This window comes from Pelophylax lessonae (genome assembly GCF_965119305.1).
Source record: "Pelophylax lessonae genome assembly, chromosome: 1".
Lineage (NCBI taxonomy): Eukaryota > Metazoa > Chordata > Amphibia > Anura > Ranidae > Pelophylax > Pelophylax lessonae.
In genome coordinates, this window is record NC_138768.1 from 883,636,654 (window position 1) to 883,659,165 (window position 22,512).

The 22,512-nt window shown below is 43.4% G+C and overlaps 1 long non-coding RNA gene across 1 annotated transcript in view; it reads left to right on the forward strand.

Annotated features, from left to right (window-relative positions):
• The first annotated feature begins 833 nt into the window (after positions 1 to 833).
• The window catches only part of LOC309557791, a 533,354-nt gene continuing 511,675 nt past the window's right edge, over positions 834 to 22,512 (forward strand). The window contains exon 1 of the long non-coding RNA XR_014225394.1: positions 834 to 898. This is a non-coding gene — a long non-coding RNA (uncharacterized lncRNA). The remainder of the gene's footprint in view (positions 899 to 22,512) is intronic.

Sequence of the window (22,512 nt, forward strand, 5' to 3'; positions counted from 1 at the left end):
TCAAACCACACATGTGAGGTATCGCTGCGTTGGTTAGACTGAGAGGAATAATTCTAGCACCAGACCTCCTCTGTAACTCTAAACTGATAACCTGGAGACATTTTTAAAATGTCGCCCTATGGGGATTTTTAAGTACCGATGTTTGCCGCCATTCCACGAGCGTGCGCAATTTTGAAGCGTGACATATTGGGTATCTATTTACTAGGCGTAACATTATCTTTCACATTATAGAATAAAATTGGGCTAACTTTACTTTTTATTTTTTTTATTCAAAAAAGTGTATTTTTTCCCAAAAAAAATGCGTTTGTAAGACTGCTGCGCAAATACGGTGTGATATAAAATATTGCAACAATCTCCGTTTTATTTTCTAGGGTCTCTGCTAAAAAAAAAGATATCAGGTTTGGGGTAATTTTCTAGCAAAAAAATATATTTTAACTTGTAAACAAGTGTCAGAAAAAGGTCTTGTCCTTAACCACTTGCCGCTCACATGGAGTGTACTGCGGCAAAGTGGCTCGTTATCGTCCGGCGTCGTAGGTCTACGTCGCTGGACTCCTCCCCTTGTGGGCGGCACGCGCGTGCCACCGGAGGCTCGCTCCCGCTGTATTCAGTCACAGCGGGAGTCGGGCCAGGGGAGGAGAGACGGTGATCACCGCCGCTCTTCCCCGATCGTCGGGATCGAGTGAGGAAATCCGCCCACTTGTGTAAACAAAGCAGGCGGATCTTCTCTATGACAGGCAGGGACAGATTACAGGATTCAGCATAGCTCAACCTGCGATCTGTCCCTGTGTCACACAGTCCCCCCCCCCCACACACGTCAGTAAGCACCAGGCATACATTAACCCCTTGATCACCAATAAAAGTTAACCCCTTCCCTGCCAGTGTCATTTTTACAGTAACAGTGCATATTTTTAGCACTGATTACTGTAGTAATGTCACTGGTACCCCCAAAAGTGTCAAAAATGTCAGTTAGGGGTCCGATCTGTTCGCCGCAATGTCGTAGTCCCGTAAAAAAAATCGCAGATCGCCGCCATTACTAGTTAAAAAAAAAAAAACAATAAAAATGACATAAATTTCCCGTAGTTAGTAGCTGCGATAACTTTTGCGCAAACCAATAAAAATACGCTTATTGCGATTTTTTTACCAAAAATGTGTAGCAGAAAACAAATTGGCCTAAAATTTTAAAAAAATGAGATTTTTACATTTTTCTTTTTGTGAATTTCATATAAAAAAAAATGTGAAAAATATTGTTATTTTTTCAAAATTGTCGCTCTTCTTTTGTTTATAGCGCAAAAATTAAAAATCGCACAGGTGATCAAATACCACCAAAAGAAAGTTCTGTTTGTTGGAAAAAAAAGGACATAAATTTAATTTGGGCAAAGTGTCGCACGACAGTGCAATTGTCCGTTAAAGTAACGCAGTGCCGAATCGCAAAATATGGCCTGGTCAGGAATGGGGTAAAATCTTCCAGTCTTAAAGTGGATAAAAATACGCTCATTGAGAATTTTTTTGTCAAAGACATGTAGCTAAATACATTTTGGCCTAAATATATGACAAAAATTGAATATATTGGATATTTTTTAACTGTCAAAGTAGAAAAATATTGTTATTTTTTCAAAATTGTTGCTTTTTTTATTAATATCACAAAAAATAAAGATCACATAGGTGGTCAAATACCACCAAAAGAAAGCTCTGTTTGTGGGAAAAAAAGGACGTAAATTTCATTTGGGTACGGCGTTGCATGACCGCGCAATTTTCAGTTAAAGTCGCACAGTGCAGAATCACAAAAAGTGGCCTGGACGTAAAGTAGGAAAATCCTCCGTGGTTAAGTGGTGAAAAACATTTTCAGGAAATACATAAAATACAATGTATGTGTCACTTCTTGTGTCACTTCCTGTGAGCTTCAAGGAAATCACCAACACCTTCATCTTTCTTGTATAAACTACTACTCCCATCCATCACCATGTATTGGAGATAACAAAGGCAGACATGTGTGTTGTTCAACTTGGGTGACAACCATGGCTGCCTCCACAGATACAAGGGAGAAGTGAGTGTAACCACCCAGGGATAGACATTTTAATTTATGGTGAGATGCTTCCAAAGGGTTAATCACATCTCAAGGCTCAGCAATTATCCTCCATAAAGCCCAGCAGGTTCCTCAGCTGCTTGATAATGAAAGTCACTCCCATTCTGAATTACTTGGCACACTGAGATTACCAAACAGAGACACAAGAGGTAAGACTGCGACAAAGTGTGCGCCAATCCTTGGAATGTACGGTGATCACCTAGAGGGGCTTGTTTATGTATTAACCAAAAGTGGGGTTCCTGTCTAATATCTTGTGTGGAGACACAACAATGATGAGGATAAGAATGCCAGAAACCTGGGGGTGAAGTCTTCTCTATCCATAGAAGAAGCCTGGGACCTTCTCGCCTGTGAATGGTGTGAAGGAGAGGGAGGTAGGGGCATTGCTTCAGTATTGGGGTCTATGAGACCTGTAGAGCTTATATCTTGGGGGGAGGGGGGGGGTCTGTACAGCGGGAGCTCTACTAATCCAGTATGGAAATGAGGAGGTAGAATGTGGCCTGCATGGAGGTATGAGGCTTTTGGGGGAATGGAATGTCCCATGCTTTATCCCAGGTTACATTTGTTGTTCCCATAGTTGGGTATTGAAGGTATTTTAGGTTACTGCATAATCTTTATTACATTGTGGTCTGCAGTTCCATGGAAGAGCTCCTACATTTTTTTTTATTTTACCTGGGGGTGAAGTCTTCTCTATTCATAGAATGAAGCCTGGGACCTTCTTGTCTGTGAATGGTGTGAAGGAGAGGGAGGTAGGGGCACCCCCTCAGTATTGGGGAACTGCAGAGCTTACATCTGAGGGGTCTGTACAGCTCTACTAATCCAGCATGGAAATGGGGAGATAGGGGAATCACCTCAGTATTGGGGGTCTACAAGACCTGTAGAGCTTATATCTTGGGGGGGAGGGGTCTGTACAGCTCTACTAATCCAGCATGGAAATGAGGTAGGGGCATCACCTCAGGGCTGGGGTCTGAGACTTGCAGAGCTTATATCTGAGGGGCTCTGTATAGTGGGAGCTCTAATAATCCAGCATGGAAATGAAGGGGGTAGAAGTAAGCCTGCATGGATGGATGAGGCTTTTGGGACAATGGAATGTTCCATGCTTTTATCTCAGGTACATTTATGTTTGTTCTTCCCATAGTTGGGCTTTTACTGCACAATCTTTCTTACATTGTGGTCTGCAGTTCCATGGAGGAGCTCCTAATTTTTTTATTTTAACCTGGAGTTGAAGTCTTCTCTATTCCTAGAGTGAAGCCTGGGACATTCTTGGCTGTGAAGGAGAGGGAGGTAGGGGCACCACCTCAGTATTGGGGTCTATGAGACCTGCAGAGCTTCCATCTTGGGGGGTCTGTACAGCGGGAGCTCTACTAATCCAGTATGGTAATGAGGTAGAATGTGGCCTGCATGGAGGAATGAGGCTTTTGGGCCAATGGAATGTATCCATGCTTTATCCCAGGTTACGTGTGTTGTTCCTATAGTTTGGCATTGAATGTATTATTGGTCACTGTATACTCCTTTTTTTTTTTTTTTTGGTCTGCAGTTCCACAGAAGAGCTCATACATATAGAATAATAATTTTATTTTTGGGGGGTAAAGCCTGGGACATTCTTGCCTGTGAAGGAGAGGGAGGTAGGGGCACCACCTCAGTATTGGGGTTTATGAGACCTGCAGAGCTTCCATCTTGGGGGGGGGGGGGGACTGTACATCGGGAGCTCTACTAATCCAGTATGGAAATGAGGAGGTAGATTGTGGCCTGCATGGAGGTATGAGGCTTTTGGGACAATGGAATGTATCCATGCTTTATCCCAGGTTACATTTGTTGTTCCCATAGTTGGGTATTGAAGGTATTTTAGGTTACTGCGTAATCTTTATTACATTGTGGTCTGCAGTTCCATGGAGGAGTTCATACATTTTTATTTTACCTGCGGGTGAAGTCTTCTCTATTCATAGAATGAAGCCTGGGACCTTCTTGCCTGTGAATGGTGTGAAGGAGAGGGAGTTAGGGGCACCACCTCAGTTTTGGGGTCTGAGACCTGCAGAGCTTATATCTTGGGGGGGTCTGTACAGAGGGAGCTCTGCTAATCCAGTATGGTAATGAGGTAGAATGTGGCCTGCATGGAGGAATGAGGCTTTTGGGGCAATGGAATGTTCCATGCTTTATCCCAGGTTACATTTGTTGTTCCCATAGTTGGGCATTGAAGGTATTCTAGGTTACTGTATAATCTTTATTACATTGTGGTCTGCAGTTCCATGGAAGAGCTTATACATTTTTTTTTTTTTTTTTTTTTTTTTTTTTACACCTGGGTTTGAGGTCTTCTCTGTTCATAGTGAAGCCTGGGACATTCTTGGCTGTGAAGGAGGTAGGGGCACCACCTCAGTATTGGGGTCTATGAGACCTGTAGAGTTTACATCTGAAGGGGTCGGGAGAGCGGGAGATCTAATCCAGTATGGTAATGAGGTAGATTGTGGCCTGCATGGAGGTATGAGGCTTTTGGGGCAATGGAATGTATCCATGCTTTATCCCAGGTTACCTTTGTTGTTCCTATAGTTGGGCATTGAAGGTATTCTAGGTTACTATATGATCTTTATTACATTGTGGTCTGAAGTTCCATGGAAGAACTCCTAAATTTTTATTTTACGTAAGGATGAAGTCTTCTCTATCCATAGAATGAAGCCTGGGACCTTCCTGCCTGTGAATGGTGTGAAGGAGAGGGAGGTAGGGGCATTGCCTCAGTTTGAGGTCTGAGACCTGTAGAGTTTGTATCTGGGGGGGTCTGGAGAGTGGGATCTCTACTAATCCAGCATGGAAATGTGGGGGTACAATTTAGCCTGCATGGGAGGGATGAGGCTTTTGGGGCAATGGAATGTTCCATGCTTTATCTCAGGTTACATTTGTTGTTCCCATAGTTGGGCATTGACGGTATTATAGGTTTCTGTATAATCTTTATTACATTGTGGTTTGCAGTGCCATGGAAGAGCTCATAAGTTTCTGATCAGCCCAGAGCTTTGCCAATAGCACTTGCATGTTCCAATAAGGTGCACCCTTGGAATAGGGTTGCCACCTCATCACTTTAAACCAGGGCACATATTAATTACACGGGTTCTGTGGTTGATTAAGAGGGGGATTCAACCCCTTATCTGCATTATATCAGCCTCAGAACCCGTGTAATTTGTGTCCTGGTTTAAAGGGATGAGGTGGTGACCCTACCTTGGAGGTGTCTGGGAACCCATCCAATGACTTAAGGTCAGGATTAAAAAAAAAAGCCAACCACACTTCTATCAGCTGCAGTGCCGGAGCAAGGGTCATCAAAGCCCAGGGCAAACATGCCAAACTGTGACCCCCCCCCCCCAAGTTGTGTAAGCATATGTGTCGGGTATCCCCCCCCCCCCCCCTCCAAAAAAAAAAGAAAAATGCACCCCTCTAGCATAAATCCTCTACCTTTAAAATGTTTCCCCTATTAGTACATATCTTTTCCCCCCTCTTAACACATTGCCCTAAATCATTGATGGTGAACCTTGGCACCCCAGGTGTTTTGGAACTATATTTCCCATGATGCCCAACTACACTGCAGACTGCATGAGCATCATGGGAAATGTAGTTCCAAAACATCTGGGGTGCCTAAGTTTGCCATCACTGCCCTAGATCACCACTTTACCCCCCCCCAATATTTCCCCTCCTAGAACAATACCTACCCCCTTCCAACACATCCCCTGCCTCCAATCTCCTTGTGGTGCCCTCACCTCACATGATGCCATGGTGCCCAGGGCAGCTGCTCCCTCCTGCCCACCCCTTGTCTTGGCCCTGTTCGGCTGATTACTGGTACAACCATTTCCATCCTATCTTCTGTATATCTGTAGTTCCAAAACATCTGGGTGCCAAGTTTTGCCATCACTGCCCTAGATCACTCTCATCTCCCCTCCCCCCCCCCCCCCCCCCAGTATATCCCCTCCTAGAACAATACCTACCCCCTGCTGCTCCCAAATTCCCCTCTTCCAACATAAATCCCCTGCCCCCAATCTCCTTGTGGCACCCCCACCTTACATGATACCACAGTGCCCAGTGCAGCCACCCCTCCTGCCCCCCCCCCACTCTTGGCCCTGTTCAGCTGATTACTGGTACAACCATCTCCATTGTGTCTTCTGTATATCTGAGCTAAACGGGTTCAGGAGTCTCACTGCTGCATTTTTGTTTTATCAGATTTACACATTGGGAGATGAGCGGAGACCAACCTTCATCTCTAATGGCGGACAATGAGGTGAGTGACTTTCTTTTCATTTCCATCGGTGTAACACCAAATTTCATACAAACAATGCAGCAAGCAGAGTGAAGGACTCCTAGGAGCCAGGTGAAACGCGTCCCGCACTTGTCTGGATTCTGTAATAAGAATTCTCTATGGTGAAAAAGCTTGAACTTCTTTGGCTGCGTTTTGAGTTAATGAATACGGAATCTCTCCAGACTCGGTGTGCGTGTATAACTATGAAAACTATAAATCCCAGAACTGTCAATGGAAGCTGAAAAAAAACCTTTCAGCCTGGGTTCACACGTGTGGGACACCACTTCTGAATCGCACCATAATGGAGCAGGCCCCCTTTTTTTTTTTTTTTTTTTTTTTTTTTTTTTTCACACGCCTGAATCGGATCACATGGGTTTTCGTACCCAAACCATCCGATTCTGACAATCGCAGTGTTTTGCGAGCCTTTTCAGGGCATCATTTCCCATTGCACTGCGGATCGCATGAACGCCGTGTGATTTCAAGGCGGTGTAGGAAACGCAGGATTTTCTGAGTTTCCCGCAGTGTGGATCGAGGCTAAAGCAAGGTTCATATTATGCAGCTGTGACCGAATCTTCAGGGCAGCTTTTGTACTTTGACCATTTTGGAGTTTTTGATGCGTTATTCATGCAGCTCCTCTTTTTTTTTTTTTTTTTTTTTTTTTTTTTTTTTTTTTTTTTTTTTTTGGGGTGTGGTTTGAGAGGAGACTGCTCAATTCACTTGGCAGTGGGAAGAATACGGTGACAGATTCAGCTCTGAGGGGTGCTGGTTATTATGGAGTCGGGACCAGGTCACTATAAACAAGGGAACAGGGATGTAAAAAAAAAACAGTACGGGGTTCCCCCGCAGTCCATATCAAAACCCTTTTAGGTCTATTATGAGTTTAAGGGGGGACCAATGCCAAATAAAAAAAAAAGGTGTGAGCTCCACCCCCAAAAAAATTCCAGGACATGTTGCTTGGTATGGTTCTGGATGGGGGGGGGGGGACACGCTCATTCAAGACCTGCTAAACTGCATGCTCAAAGAGCTGGTATTTAATTTTGGGGGGGTCCTTGTGTTACATTTTTTTGTGTTGGGGACCCCTTAAAATTCATACTAGACTACGAGGGTCTGTTATGAATTTTAAGGGAGGGCCAAGGCCAAAAAAAAACTGGTGTGAAGTCCTCCAGAATTTCAGGATGTGTGGCCTGGTATGGTTCAGGAGGGGGACACACACTGACATCCCCCCCCTCTTTTGACCTGAAAGGCTGCATGCTCAGATAAAGGATGGTTTAGATTTTTGGTAGACCTCGTGTTACTTTTTTTTTGTGGACCCCTTAAAATTCATACCTGACCCCAAGGGCCTGGTATGCATTGTGGGGGTGATCCCCACACTATTTATTTTTTTTTTTTTTACTATATATATTTTTTTGTTTAACTGCTTGCTGACCAGCCGCCATAGTTTTAGGCCCCTTTCTCACATACAGACCATTCATTTCATCAGTTCACTCTTTTTTTTTTTTTTTTATTGGTCTGTTTCGTTTTGATGAAAAACAGAGCTTTTATCCGTTCAAAAAACAGATGTTGATGGAAGTGGATGAAAACCGATGTAAATGATCGATCATCCATTATCTGTTTTTCCCATAGGAATGCATTGTCTGTCATTCCCCAATAGGAATGCATTGTCTGTCATTCCCCAATAGGAATGCATTGTCTGTCATTCCCCAATAGGAATGCATTGTCTGTCATTCCCCAATAGGAATGCATTGTCTGTCATTCCCCAATAGGAATGCATTGTCTGTCATTCCCCAATAGGAATGCATTGTCTGTCATTCCCCAATAGGAATGCATTGTCTGTCATTCCCCAATAGGAATGCATTGTCTGTCATTCCCCAATAGGAATGCATTGTCTGTCATTCCCCAATAGGAATGCATTGTCTGTCATTCCCCAATAGGAATGCATTAACAAAAAGTGCAGCGCTATCAAATATGGATTATGAAGAAGATATCGAGGAGAGCAGTCCACAGGTGAAAATTATGGTGAAGCATGCACAAGATATAAACATTCAGTGCTCTTCAATGTGCTGGTAATCCTCCACCCAGTCTCATTAGCCTCTCACCTCACACTTAGCCCCTGTGTCACCAGACGGGCTAGTAAGACAAACTTTATCCAAGGATATCACAAATATAGATCAAATCAGTATTCCTCTTCATCAGAAGATAAGGCTCACAGGTAACAGATCACAGGTCCATAAAGCGGGTCACAGGTCCATAGGAAAACAAAGGTCCGGACATAGTGCATTACCGCAATAAATTACTTTATTGAACATAGCATAAAATCATAAAAATTACCTTGTAAAGCACTATACAAGTGCATGTGATGAGCAGATTGTATTACACACAGCGGTCTCGACCGCAATGGATGGCGGGTGACGTCACCGGCCCCTCCCCCTTCGCACGCGTTACGTCCCACTGCACGGGACTTCCTCAGCTAGGATAGCTGCGGTCGAGACCGCTGTGTGTAATACAATCTGCTCATCACATGCACTTGTATAGTGCTTTACAAGGTAATTTTTATGATTTTATGCTATGTTCAATAAAGTAATTTATTGCGGTAATGCACTATGTCCGGACCTTTGTTTTCCTATGGACCTGTGACCCGCTTTATGGACCTGTGATCTGTTACCTGTGAGCCTTATCTTCTGATGAAGAGGAATACTGATTTGATCTATATTTGTGATATCCTTGGATAAAGTTTGTCTTACTAGCCCGTCTGGTGACACAGGGGCTAAGTGTGAGGTGAGAGGCTAATGAGACTGGGTGGAGGATTACCAGCACATTGAAGAGCACTGAATGTTTATATCTTGTGCATGCTTCACCATAATTTTCACCTGTGGACTGCTCTCCTCGATATCTTCTTCATAATCCATATTTGATAGCGCTGCACTTTTTGTTATATATTTGTTATTGGGACTTTTGGTTTATTGATCCTTTAGTGCATAGCAGCTTTCTATTATATTATTTTATACAGTTGCGCTGAATTTTTATCTATTAATAGGAATGCATTGTCTGTCATTCCCCAATAGGAAAGCATTGTCTGTCATTCCCCAATAGGAATGCATTGTCTGTCATTCCCCAATAGGAATGCATTGTCTGTCATTCCCCAATAGGAATGCATTGTCTGTCATTCCCCAGTAGGAATGCATTGTCTGTCATTCCCCCGTAGGAATGCATTGTCTGTCATTCCCCCGTAGGAATGCATTGTCTGTCATTCCCCCGTAGGAATGCATTGTCTGTCATTCCCCCGTAGGAATGCATTGTCTGTCATTCCCCCGTAGGAATGCATTGTCTGTCATTCCCCCGTAGGAATGCATTGTCTGTCATTCCCCCGTAGGAATGCATTGTCTGTCATTCCCCCGTAGGAATGCATTGTCTGTCATTCCCCCATAGGAATGCATTGTCTGTCATTCCCCCCATAGGAAACCATTCTGTCTTTTCCCCCAATGGGAATGCATTGATGTCCATTTTTCATTTGTCAATGGATGGATGAAAAATGTAGGAACGGTTTATATGTGTGAAGGGGGGGGCTTACTGTGGCAGGTTGGCTCTGTCCTGCGAAACAACGTACCTGTATGTCACTTCATGGGACCACTAGTGAGGGCGGGCACACCCATTCACCACAGGGGAAACCAATCAACGGGTCCAGTGGCCGTGATCACTCCCCGTGGAGACAGACCGGCGGTCTGCTGTTGTAAACGCGGCAGACCGCTGCCCTGTCAGTAATGAACACAGGGATCCTCTTATATAGGAACACAAGTCTCTGTGTTCATGCAGCAAGCCCACCCCCTAGGGACACATTTAACCCTTTAATTGCCCCTGGTGTTACCCCCTTCCCTGTCAGTGTCATTAGTACAGTGACAGTGCATATTTTTAGCACTGATTTACTGTAGTAATGTCACTGGTACCCCCAAAAGTGTCAAAAATGTCAGTCAAGGGTCCGATCTGTCCGCCGCAATGTCGCAGTCTGGCTAAAAATTGCAGATCGCCACCATTACTAGTAAAAAAATAAATAAAAATGAGAAAATCTTTCCCATAGTTTGTAGACGCGATAACTTTTGCGCAAACCAATCATTATACACTTACTGATATTTTTGGTAAAAAAAAAAAAAAAAAATGTAGCAGAAAACAAATTGGCCCAAAATTATAACATTTTGTTTTTAATTTTGTTTTTTTTCTTTTTGGGAATGTTTTATAGCAGAAAGTAAAAAATATTTTTATTTTTATTTTTTCAGAATTGTCGCTATTATTTTTTTTGTTTATAGCTCAAAAAATAAAAATCGCAGAGGTGATCAAATACCACCAAAAGGAAGCTCTGTTTGTGGGGAAAAAAAGAACCTAAATTGTATTTGGGTACAGAGTCGTACGACCGCACAATTGTCAGTTAAAGTAACGCAGTGCCGAATCGCAAAAAATGGCCTGGTCATTAAGGGGGGTAAAATCCTTCCGGTCCAGAAGTGGACGAGGTGCCACCTCCCTAACAACCTACACACAACGCTACAAAAAAATGCATGTGCACGCATTTTACATGCGGTCTTGGTGTTTTATGGGGCCAATATTGTGCTGTAATGGGGCCAGAACCTTTTCCAAAAATGCACTGCAGCTGCGCTGCTTTGTGAACGGGGAAATTCGTGTGATTTCCATTGCTGTGCGGAGGAAGTTGCATCCAAAATCACAGTAATGTGGACCTGGCCTTACAGATCATTATTTGGGAGCCTCCCCTAAATGACGGCCATAAAATGATTCTTTTACCTGTGTTGGATAACCGGCATCACCTGACATAGTGAAGTAAAGTAGAAGGAAGGATTGGACTAGCAGAAGCTCGGATAGAGGTTTATTTACCACTTCAGCCCCGGAAGATTCATACCCCCCCCCCCCCCATGACTAGGCAATTTCTTAAGTTAATTTAACCACTTAAGCCCCGGAAGATTTTACCCCCTTCCTGACCAGGGGGTATTTTGCGATTCGGCACTGCGTGACTTTAACGGGCAATTGCTTTTTTTCCCACAAACAGAGCTTTCTTTTGGTGGTATTTGATCACCTGTGCGATTTTTTTTTTTTATTTTTTTTACGAGTAATTGCGGCGATCTGTAATTTTATTTATTTTTTTTTTCTTTTGCAACATTGCGGCGGACAGATCGGACCCTTGACTGACATTTTTGACACTTTTGGGGTTACCAGTGACATTACTGCAGTAATCAGTGCTATACATATGCACTGTTACTGTAAAATGACACTGGCAGTTAAGGGGTTAACTTTTTTTGAGAGGGAGAGGTTGTGTGTCCCTAGGGGTGTGATTCTTACTGTGATTGGCTGTGGCTTGAGGTGTAGGAACAATGATCAACGGTCCTACATAGTAGAACCGTGTGATCACTATTTCTACACAGGGAGAATGACAGGCGGCTTGTTTACATTAGCCGCCTGCCTTTCTCCCTCTCCACCGACGATCGCAAGTGACTGGCGGACGACCGGGTCCACCGGTCACACAAGCGGGGGGGTCCCTGACCGCGCCCGCTCCCGAGACCCTCGGGAGCGGGCGCGGTCAGGGACCGCGCCTGTGAGGGGCTGACCGCCGCAGTAAATAGTCGTGCGGAGGTCGGCAAGCAGTTAACTCGCTATTGTGTGGTTGTACTACGCTGTACCCAAATAAAAGTGATGTCAATTTTTTTCCTCCCACAAATAGAGCTTTTCTTTGGTATTTGGTCACCCCTGCATGTTTTTATTTTTTTTTTTTTTTTCCCTCTATAAAAAGACTTTGGGGAAAAAAAAATATTTTACTTTCTGCTATAAAACATCCGATAAAATTTAAAAAATCACATTTTTTAAACTTAGGCCAATATGTATTCTGCTACATATTTTTAGTGAAAAAAGTCTCTAAGCGTACATTATAAAACACACCCAGTTAAAAAAAAAATTAAAAAAATTCCATTTCTTTGATTTAGGTTAGTGCAATTTTTATTCTGCTACATGTTTTCTGTAAAAAGAGAAAAAAAATCCCAATAAGCGAATGATTGGTTTGTGCAAAAGCCATTGTGTCTACAAACTATGGGATATTTTTATGGCGTTTTTTTTATTTTTTTACTAGTAATGGCAGCGATCAGTGATTTTTAGCTGGACTGCAACATTGCGCCAGACGGGTGGACACCTACTTGACACTTTTTTTTTTTTTTTTTTTTTTTTTTTTTTTTGGGGGGGGGACTTTTGAAAAACAATATTTTTACTTTCTGCTATAAAACATTCAATAAAAAAAAAAAAATCTAATTTCTTTATAAATTTAGGCCAATATGTATTCTGCTACATGTTTTCGGTAAAAAAAAAAAAAAAAAATCCCAATAAGCGTATGATTGGTTTGTGCAAAAGTCATTGTGTCTACAAACTATGGGATATTTTTATGGCATTTTTTTTTATTTTTTACTAGTAATGGCAGTGATTTTTAGCTGGACTGCAACATTGCACCAGACGGATGGACACCTACTTGACACTTTTTTTTTTTTGGTGACTTTTGAAAAATAATATTTTTACTTTCTGCTATAAAACATTCAATAAAAAAAAAAAAAAAAAAATCACATTTCTTTATAAATTTAGGCCAATATATATTCTGCTACATAAAGTCTCAATAAGCGTATTTTATAAAACACACCCAATTTAAAAAAAAAAAAAAAAAAGGTAAAAGATCAAATTTCTTCAATTTTAGATTAGGCCAATTTGTATTCTGCTAAATGTTTGTGGTTAAAAAAAAAAAAAAAATTCCCAAGAAGTGTATAATTGGTTTGTGCAAAATTATCGCGTCTACAACTATGGGATATTTTTATGGCATTTTTTATTTATTTTTAATTTTTTTTACTAGTGATGGTGGGGATCTGCGAATTTTAGCAGGACTGCGACATTGCGCTGGACAGATGGACACCTAACTGACATTTGACACTTTTTTGGGGGGGGGGGACTTTTAAAAAATAAATAACAGGGGGCATGGCCGGCAGCCGTGGTAGATGGCCGCATGAGAGTTAAGCTCCGTCTCCTTCTATCCTTCTCCTGCTTCCAGAAGCGACGTGGGTAAGCGACACCAGCTCCATTAGCCACCTACACCCTCTCTCCACGATCTGCGACCATGGGGAAGCGGAAAAACCACGGGGGACCCTGTAAATTGACTGATTTATTTACATCAGCCAGCACGCCGCGCTCTCAAAATGGTGCGGCGGCCTGCAGGCAATGGAGCGAGGCCTCCGCGCCTCGAGGAGGAAGCTTGGAGCGGTCGCCATGCCAGGCTCCCCTCTCCCCAAGCTCCGGTAACCGCTCATCCCTGGGTCCTTCCCGACGGACAGCCCGCGCAAGGCGGCTCCACGGCGCTCTTTTGAGCACCACTGTGTGGGTGATACCCCAGCGAGAGACATCTCCCAGGACAGTACCCTGGAGTTCTACTATCATATCAGAGACTTCCCCACTACAGGGCAAACCCCTCAATACTAGAATGAAGGAAATGCTGCTCACACCCAACTGGTTCATTGTATAGGGATCTTATGGCCTGTGTTACTCATCTCAGGACTGATGTGAATGTTTTGGGCGAACGGGTGGACCATGTTGAGGCGAAAATGGCCGACTTCTCTGTAGCTCATAATGAGTTAGTGGACACCCATAAAGACAACTCTGAGATGGAGGCCCCTAAAGCTAAACTGGCCAATTTGGAAGATGGGAACCGGCGGAACAACGTTAAATTGAGGGGGGTGGCGGAGACGGTCCCTCCTGCTGAGCTGCGCTCCTATGTTCAAGCTTTTATTATGGCGCTACTACCTGACACCCTGGCCGGAGAGGTTGTAGTAGATGGGGCTCATCGCTTGCCCAAGCCCCAACAACTACCTGAAAAGGTGCCCAGGGATGTAATGGCACGTATTCATTTCTTTCACGTGAAGGATGAACTCATGAGATTTGCTAGGAAGACTTCTCCCCTCCCAGAACCCTATCATGGGATCAGTGTATGCGGACCTCTCTCAGTACACTATGGCCGCCCGCAAGAAGTTGGTGCCTCTAACGAAACTGCTCAGGAACAACAAGGTGGTCTACTCCTGGGGATACCCCACTAAATTGCTCATCGTCAGAGAAGGGCGCACACATGTTATCCGCACAGAGGAGGAGGGATTTTGCCTGGCCAAGACCTGGGGCCTGCTGCCCGATTCGGATGCATATCCGCCTGTGTCTAAATCTCCCTCTTACCTGGATCCGGAATGGACACTGGTGAAGAAGTCCTGACTTGACCCTTCTGCCTGTTTCCATTGGGAATCATGAGGGTGACACCTCTCGGCTCTCATCTGGGCTGGTGACATGGGAGGAGATCGGAGAGAGGGAGTTGTTCCCCCCCCCCCCCACCCACTACTTGCGATTGATTTCGCATGATGGGGTTTACCTCATGCTCTACCTTAAGTCTTGTGTTTTCTTTGGACCTTTGTTTTTGTTCGGCTTTGTTTTTTCAGCCTCCTCACAAGCTACGATCGGATTGAAGAATGTAGTCTCATTTCACCTGCTCAACTTCCTTCCCTTTTTGGGATCTTCCATGGACTCGCTCCTGTGGACATACTCTTTGGGTGCGGTGAGGGTATACCTCGTAAACCTGGCTCTTTCATTTGTATATTTTGTTTTTCACGAATCCTGCCTCATCTTCATGAAGAGCCTTGATCGCTTGTTTTTTTATAAATTATGACCATAAAATTTGTGACCTTAAGACCCCGTTCACACTCGGGCGACGCTACTTGCCGGGGCGACCTCACAGGTCGCGGTGCGCAGCTCGCACCGCGACCTCGGAGTGGCCGGCATGGACTTCATATCATTGAAGTCAATGCAGGTCGCTCCAGGTCGCCCCAAAGAAGCTCCGGACGCTTTTTCTAAGTCGGAGCGACTTGTGTCGCTCCTATTAGAACGGGTCCACAGCTTCTCTATGGCAGGCAACCAGGTCGCCTGACAGGTTGCCCCAGTGTGAACTGAGTCTAAATGCCCATGGCCTGAACAGCCCTTTTAAACGACGATCTCTCTGGAGAGAGGCCCGTAGTCTTAAAGGGGATGTTATCTGTGTGCAGGAGACCCACTTTTGTGAGATCTAGCCAGCCTAAATGTTCGGATAAGTGCTACCCTCATGTATTTACTTCCTCCAGTACATCCAAAAAAGGAGGGGTTCTTATAGCTATTGCCCAGTCTGTGGCATTTCAGTTGCACGATATGATAATTGATGAAGCGGGACAGTATTTAGTATTGATTTGTGATATCAATAATGTCACATATACCATAGTCAACGTCTATGCCCCTAACCAGTGCCAAATTCGATTTTTAAGATCATTGACCAAAAAAGTCGATCTGAGTCAAAAAGGGTCTCCTCCTGTATTGTGGGGATTTCAACTGTATCACTGATGCATCTATAGACTGTTCACCCCCTCAGAAGCATGCACGTACCACACTACAGAGGTTCTTGCATTCTTCTGATCTTTATGATCTGTGGAGGTGTGTAAATTAAACAGAGAGAGATTATACTTATTACTCGGCTCCCCACCAGTCGTACTCTCGGTTGGATCTCTTTATAGCAGACCTCTGTGTTGCAATTGGTGGAGTCGGCCACTATACACCCTATTTCCTGGTCTGATCACGCCCCGGTCTCGATGGTGGTCACGGAGACTCATAATGTTGCATCTGTGGCACAATAACGTCTCTTCTCCAGGACCAAGGCCATGGGGAGCGACTGCGGGGTCAGATCCAGGACTTCTTCCAACATAACGATAGGACTGACACTGATATTTTTACCTTGTGGTGTGCTCATAAGGCTTACGTTAGAGGCCTACTTCTTCAGTTGGCCTCCAGGGTTAAAAAAGAACGTACACGGGCTATGTCCTCTCATGTCTAAACTTAAGGGTCTGGAGGCTCAGCATAAATCCAACCCTACTACTGCGCTGCTGCAGGAACTGAATGAGTGCAGAATGCTAGTTAGGACTAAATTATTAGAGGAACATCAATCTTTGCTCTTTCGCTCTAAAGCGCGGTTTTATGCCCAGGGCAATCGAGCGGGTAAAATGTTGGCCAATTATCTTAGGAAGAGACAACAGCAATCTAAATTGTCATCTATACGGGATCCTCATACCTCTCGCACTGTCCATCACCCGTCTGAAACAGCCAATGCCTTCGCTAAGTATGCTGCTGATCTTTATAACTTAAGGGATGATAGTGCTACCCAGCAGCTGTCGGAGGAAGGTATCCAGCAGTTCTTCGGTGGGCTCCGATTACCAACGGTCTCGGAGGAAATGTTGGCTCAATTAAATGCCCCCATTACGGAGCAGGAAATGGAGCTGGCCATTGGATCTCTCCCCTCTAATAAGTCGCCAGGGGAGGACGGCTTTTCTGCCGAATACTTTAAAGCCTTTAGTTCTGTTGTGACACCATACCGAAGTCAAGTATTTAATGCTGCTATGACTAGATCCTTTTTTCCTGCAGAGATGCTTCAAGCTATTATAGTTGCGTTGCCCAAACCGGGGAAAACCCCTGATGTTCTGCAGAATTTTCACCCTATATTCTTGCTGCATTCAGATTTGAAATTGTATGCAAAGATATGGGCGCAGAGACTAGCAAAGGTCACCCCTTCTCTGGTGCGCAATGACCAGGTTGGATTTGTTACGGGCAGGCCCCCGACGGCACCAGACGGATGTTCAACCTACTGTCAGTAGTGGAGGGACGCAGGGTGCCCTCGGTGTTCCTGACGTTTGACGCAGAAAAAGCGTACGACAGGGTTTACTGGGGGGTACCTAAGCGTGACACTCTCAAAATTTGGGCTTCGGGGTCCTGTCTGCTCGGCCATATCGGCCTTGTATACTATTCCCTCGGCAAAGGTATACACCAGTGCTGCCATGTCTGACTCATTTACTATCACGAATGGCACCCGCCAGGGATGCCCCTTGTTTCCTCTGATCTTATCCCTTGTTAGGAGCTGCTGGCGGAGGCCATTCAAAGTGACCCTTCTATCTCAGGCATCAGAGTGGGAGACAGGGAGCATAAAATAGGATTATTTGCAGATGTCATCCTTAACCTTACTTCCCCAATCACATCCCTATGGAACCTTACTAAGGTCCTGAATGCATTTAGTGCTGTTTCCTATTACAAGTTGAACACTACCAAATCCCAATGTTTGCCAATTTGTGTCCTCTGGCGCCCTGGGAGCGTTGAGGAAGGAACACCCCTTTCAATGGGCCTCTTCTTTATTTAGGCATCCATTTGTCTTTCCTGACCACTTTTACTTGGTTAACTACTCCAAACTTACTAAGGTGGTGCACCAAGACTTGTCCCACATTGCCCAGCATGAACTCTCGTGGGTGGGCGAAGTTGCGGCACTTAAAATGCTTGTCCTACCCAAAATTTTATACTACTTTAGAACGATAACCTTTGGCCCTTTCGCATTCCTTTTTTACTGATATGGACAAACACTTTAGGAGATTTCTGTGGAACGGGAAAGTGCCCAAAATTTCCTACTCTACCCTTCTTAGACCTAGAGACTGGGGGGGCGGAGTGGGATTACCGGACCTTCGTAGTTATCATGCAGCGGCTCTTAGATCAGGCGAGAGAGTAGTTCAATCCCACCTCTGACAAGTTGTGGGTTCATATGGAAAGGGCCTTGGTAGTTAATAGAGACCTTCCCTCCTTGCTGTTGGTGGCTCAGACGGGTTGGGATCTCCAACTCCCTGGAATCCCGTCCATACAGGCTACTGTGATTGGGTGGAGGTCCTTGCGATTGGTATCGGGGATTCCCAACTTATCTAAGGAACTTACGTTTGCATCATATGAATTCCTCGTTTACATTGTCCCCGTCATAATATCCCACGCTCCTTTACATACTCCCAAATTCTATCTTCCACACATTCGTTAGATTTCTTTTTTTTTGGCACAACTACGCCATTACCACCTTAAATTTCCTGACACACGAATATCTGTGTCCCAAGAGGTGTGGGAGAATCTCACTTCAGGGGCCTCGAAGTCTAGGGGATTGTCATGGTTCTATAGGGGATTGTCATGGTTCTATAGGGGATTGTCATGGTTCTATAGACTTCTGACGAACCCTAGGGACCAACCCAAATCGAACTGTATGTTGAAATGGGAAGGAGATTTCAATTAGGAATACTCTATTATCGATTGGCAGGCAGCTATCAAATCCTGTTTTCAATATACGCATTGCACTAATCATTGGGAGGGGGGCGCTTAAACTCCTTAACAGGAGCTACCTCACCCCATCACGGTTGGTGAAAATGTTTAAGGATTCTTCAGACTCCTGTTGGCGGGAGTGCGGGGCCAGGGGTACTATCATACACATTTTGGGAGTGTAGATGAGCCATTGGGTGGCAATCTACGCTTTGGTGGCCTCAGTAAGGGGCCTGACACTCCCGCTGTCACCTTCATTGGCGCTGCTAAATTTGGGTATCCGTGCTATTCCGAAAGAGCATAGATGCATTATTTCACATGTATTAATGGCGGCCAGAGTGAATATATCGGCAGCGTGGAAATCTACCAAAATCCCAACTGTTTATGATGTAATCAACCGAGTAAAGGTAATCCACTCCTATGAAAAACCTTTCGCTAGCTTGGGAGACACTCTCCCAGCCTTCCAGCAGCAGTGGAGGGGTTGGCAGATGAAATACCCTAGTTGAGTGAGAACATATTTGATTACGACATGGATTTACTGATTGTTGACTAAACACCGGAGGCAATGTTTGTTTTGACTGTCCAGTTGATGGTCTATTAGTTCTAAATTTGACTTTATCATCTTTTTCATAATTACAACGTACCTCAAGTACCTGAACTGCCTTCTATACTTTGGACTGTGAGAGATGGGAGAGAAATGTGTTGACCTATGATTTGAGGGGGGGCCGGTTGGGGGGAGGGGGCGGACCGTGAGGTTAAGGCACAGCATGTTCCCAGTGGGATGCCGGGCCTTGTGGGCGCCCGCCTCGGGCTTGATTGGCGCCCTAGCTATGGAATCGTGGTGAGATTTTAGAGTCCCTCCCTACGCTCCACTAGTGTCTTGAGGTACTCTGTATTTAGTATATGCTATCATTACCATGTTTAAATGTTCTGATTGTTGTAAGTACTGACGGAATATATTTGTTGTATGTTGAAAAAATTTTAATAAAAAACGATTGAAAAGAAAAACAAAAAACAATATTTTTACTTTCTGCTATTAAAGATCCAATAAAAAAAAAATCTAATTTCTTTATAAATTTAGGCCAATATATATTCTGCTACATATTTTTAGTGAAAGTCTCAATAAGCATATTTTATAAAACACACTCAATAACACTCGATTAAAAAAAAAAAAAAAATGTAAAATCAAATTTCTTCTTCGATTTTAGGTTAGGCCAATTTGTATTCTGATACATGTTTTTGGATAAAAAAAAAATAGAAGTGTATTAATTGGTTTGTGCAAAATGTATTGCGTCTACAACTATGGGATCATTTTATGGCATTTTTAATTTATTTAATTTTTTTACTAGTAATGGTGGTGGTCTGCGATTTTTAGCGGGACTGAAACATTGCTCCGGACATATGGACACCTAACTGACACTTGAAACTTTTTTTTTTTTTTTTTTTTTTTTTTGGGAACCAAAAATCCCAACAAGCGTATATTGTAAAACACACCCAAAAAAATATATAAAACTAATTTCTTCATCGATTTTTAGGTTAAGCCAATTTGTAGGTTAAGCCAATTTGTATTCTGCTACATGTTTTTGGTTTAAAAAGAAAAAATCCCAATAAGTGTATAATTGGTTTGTGCAAAAGTTATCGTGTCTACAACAACTGAATATTTTTATGGCAATTATGTTCTTACTAGTTATGGCAGCGATCAGCGATTCTTAGCGGGAATGCAACATTGCGCCGGACAGATGGACACCTAACTGACACTTTTTTTTTTTTTTTTTTTTTTTTGGGGGGGGGGGGGGACCAAAAATCCCAATATGCGTATATATTATAAAACACACCCAAAAAAAAAAAAATAAAAAAAAAATTTCTTTAAATTTAGGCAAATATGTATTCTGTTACACTTTTTTTAGTGAAGTCTCAAGCGTATTTTATAAAACACACCTAATTTAAAAAAAAAGGTAAACAAATTTCTTCTTCAATTTTAGGTTAGGCCAATTTGTATTCTGCTACATGTTTTTGGTTTAAAAAAAAAAAGTTATCGGGTCTACAACTAATGGGATATTTTTATGGCTTTTTTTTTTTAAGTAGTAATGGTGGCGATCAGCCTTTTTTTTTTTTTTTTTTTTTTTTTTTTTTTTTTTTTTTTTTTTTTTTTTTTGCAGGACTGCGGTATTGCGGCAGACAGATTGGACACCTAACTGCCACTTTTTTTGGGAACCGGTGACATTACTACAGTAATCAGTGCTAAAAATATGCACTGTCACTGTAATGACACGGGAAGGGGTTTAACACCAGGTGCGATCAAAGGGTTCAGTGTGTGCCTAGGGGGGGGTGCTTGCTAACTGTGTGGGGGAGGAGCTCTAACTGGGGGAAGACAGAGACCTGTGTTGCTGCTTAGCAGAAACACTGGATTGCTTCTTCTCTCCTGTCAGACCGCCATTCTGCCTCTCTTGGGAACTATTACGGGTGGCCTACAGACACCGCTGATTGCTCCCCCCCCCCCTTTTGTCCAATCAGCGCATGATCATGCCTCCAGCAGCACACGCCCCCCCACCCGCCACCCTAGTGGCATGTGCCAAATGCGTGTGATTTTTTTTTTTTTTGCGCAATAGAGCCGACCTGTCTCAGTACAATATGCGGTTGGCAAGGCTCATAGACCCTGTGTGTCAGCAAACCTTTCTGAGGTGAAGTGGTTAACGTGTGCAAAAAATATCCTCTGTCTGATCCATGTTTATAAACAATGTTACTTTGTATCTCTCTATATTTTTTTTTTTTTCCCTCCAGCCCGAACAATGTTTTCAATACTATTCTATTAAATATATAAATGCTGTGCTGCCTATAGCTTCTAAAATCAGATGAGATGACTGGAAAACCTTATATGATTGCCAAAAGACGCTCAGTGTCTCAATGTACACAATCACTGTGGCCCATAAAGGAAGAAACCCATCAGAATTACAGAATCACATCCTATTTATTAAAAATGTTCGATCCTCACAAAAGCTATACTTAATAGGCAATGAAAATGATTGAACTCCATGTTGCTCAGCGGGCACGATGACGTCAGCTAGTTTAGTTCTTTCCAAAGCATTTGACATCACCAGAGGAAGGGACATTGTCGGGGGGGAGGGGAAGGGACTTGGTCTGGGGCCCAGGGGAAGTGACAAGTGACATCGTCCGGGGGGGGCAGGGGATGGGACATCGGGGGGGGGGGGGATTAGGGGAAGGGACATCGTCAGGGGAAGTGACATTGGCCGGGGGAAGTTTAATTTGCTTTCATGATTGTGAGTTCAGTTGCATGGAGGTACAGATAACTATTTTGGCCTTCCCATTGACTTGTGGAGGTAAAATATATGGAAGAAAAGCCCACCTGCTGAATAAGCCTTAAACTGTGAAATGTCCTCAAACTCTTCTTTGTTTCTGGTAATTTTTTTTTTTTTTTTCTGTTGAATTGTATCACTAATTACTGTACTTCTAAACATCACAATGTGTCTTTTTTTTGTGTTTTCACAGGAAAATGATGACTTTGTGGATGGGTCACAGGAAAATGATGACATTGTGGATGGGTAAGCAAAGTCATTTTTGTATCTTATTATGTGTCGTATATTCCCTGTTCCTATTTGTAGACCTATACAGACAGCGCCTCCGCAGTGGGGTGGTGTTGGGCACATGGGGTCTGTGATTCCCGGATCTCAAAAATAAAATCTCAGATTATTTGCAGAAAAATGTATTTGAAGTGATGAGGTCCAGAAATAAAAGAAAAAAGGGCTTTTGTGTTTATTAGTGGATTTGATTATCCCTCCAACCCATAGATCTTTGTTTTGTATATTCATGCGATTTGTTTATAGTTGAAAAGCTAATCACAAAAAATGTCTGAGTGTTGTCCTATATTAAAAAAAAAAAAAAAAAATACCAAAATCCATAACACATGTAGCACCCTACAGGTAGGTGCTAGGCAAATGTACAGTATAGTGGGCCT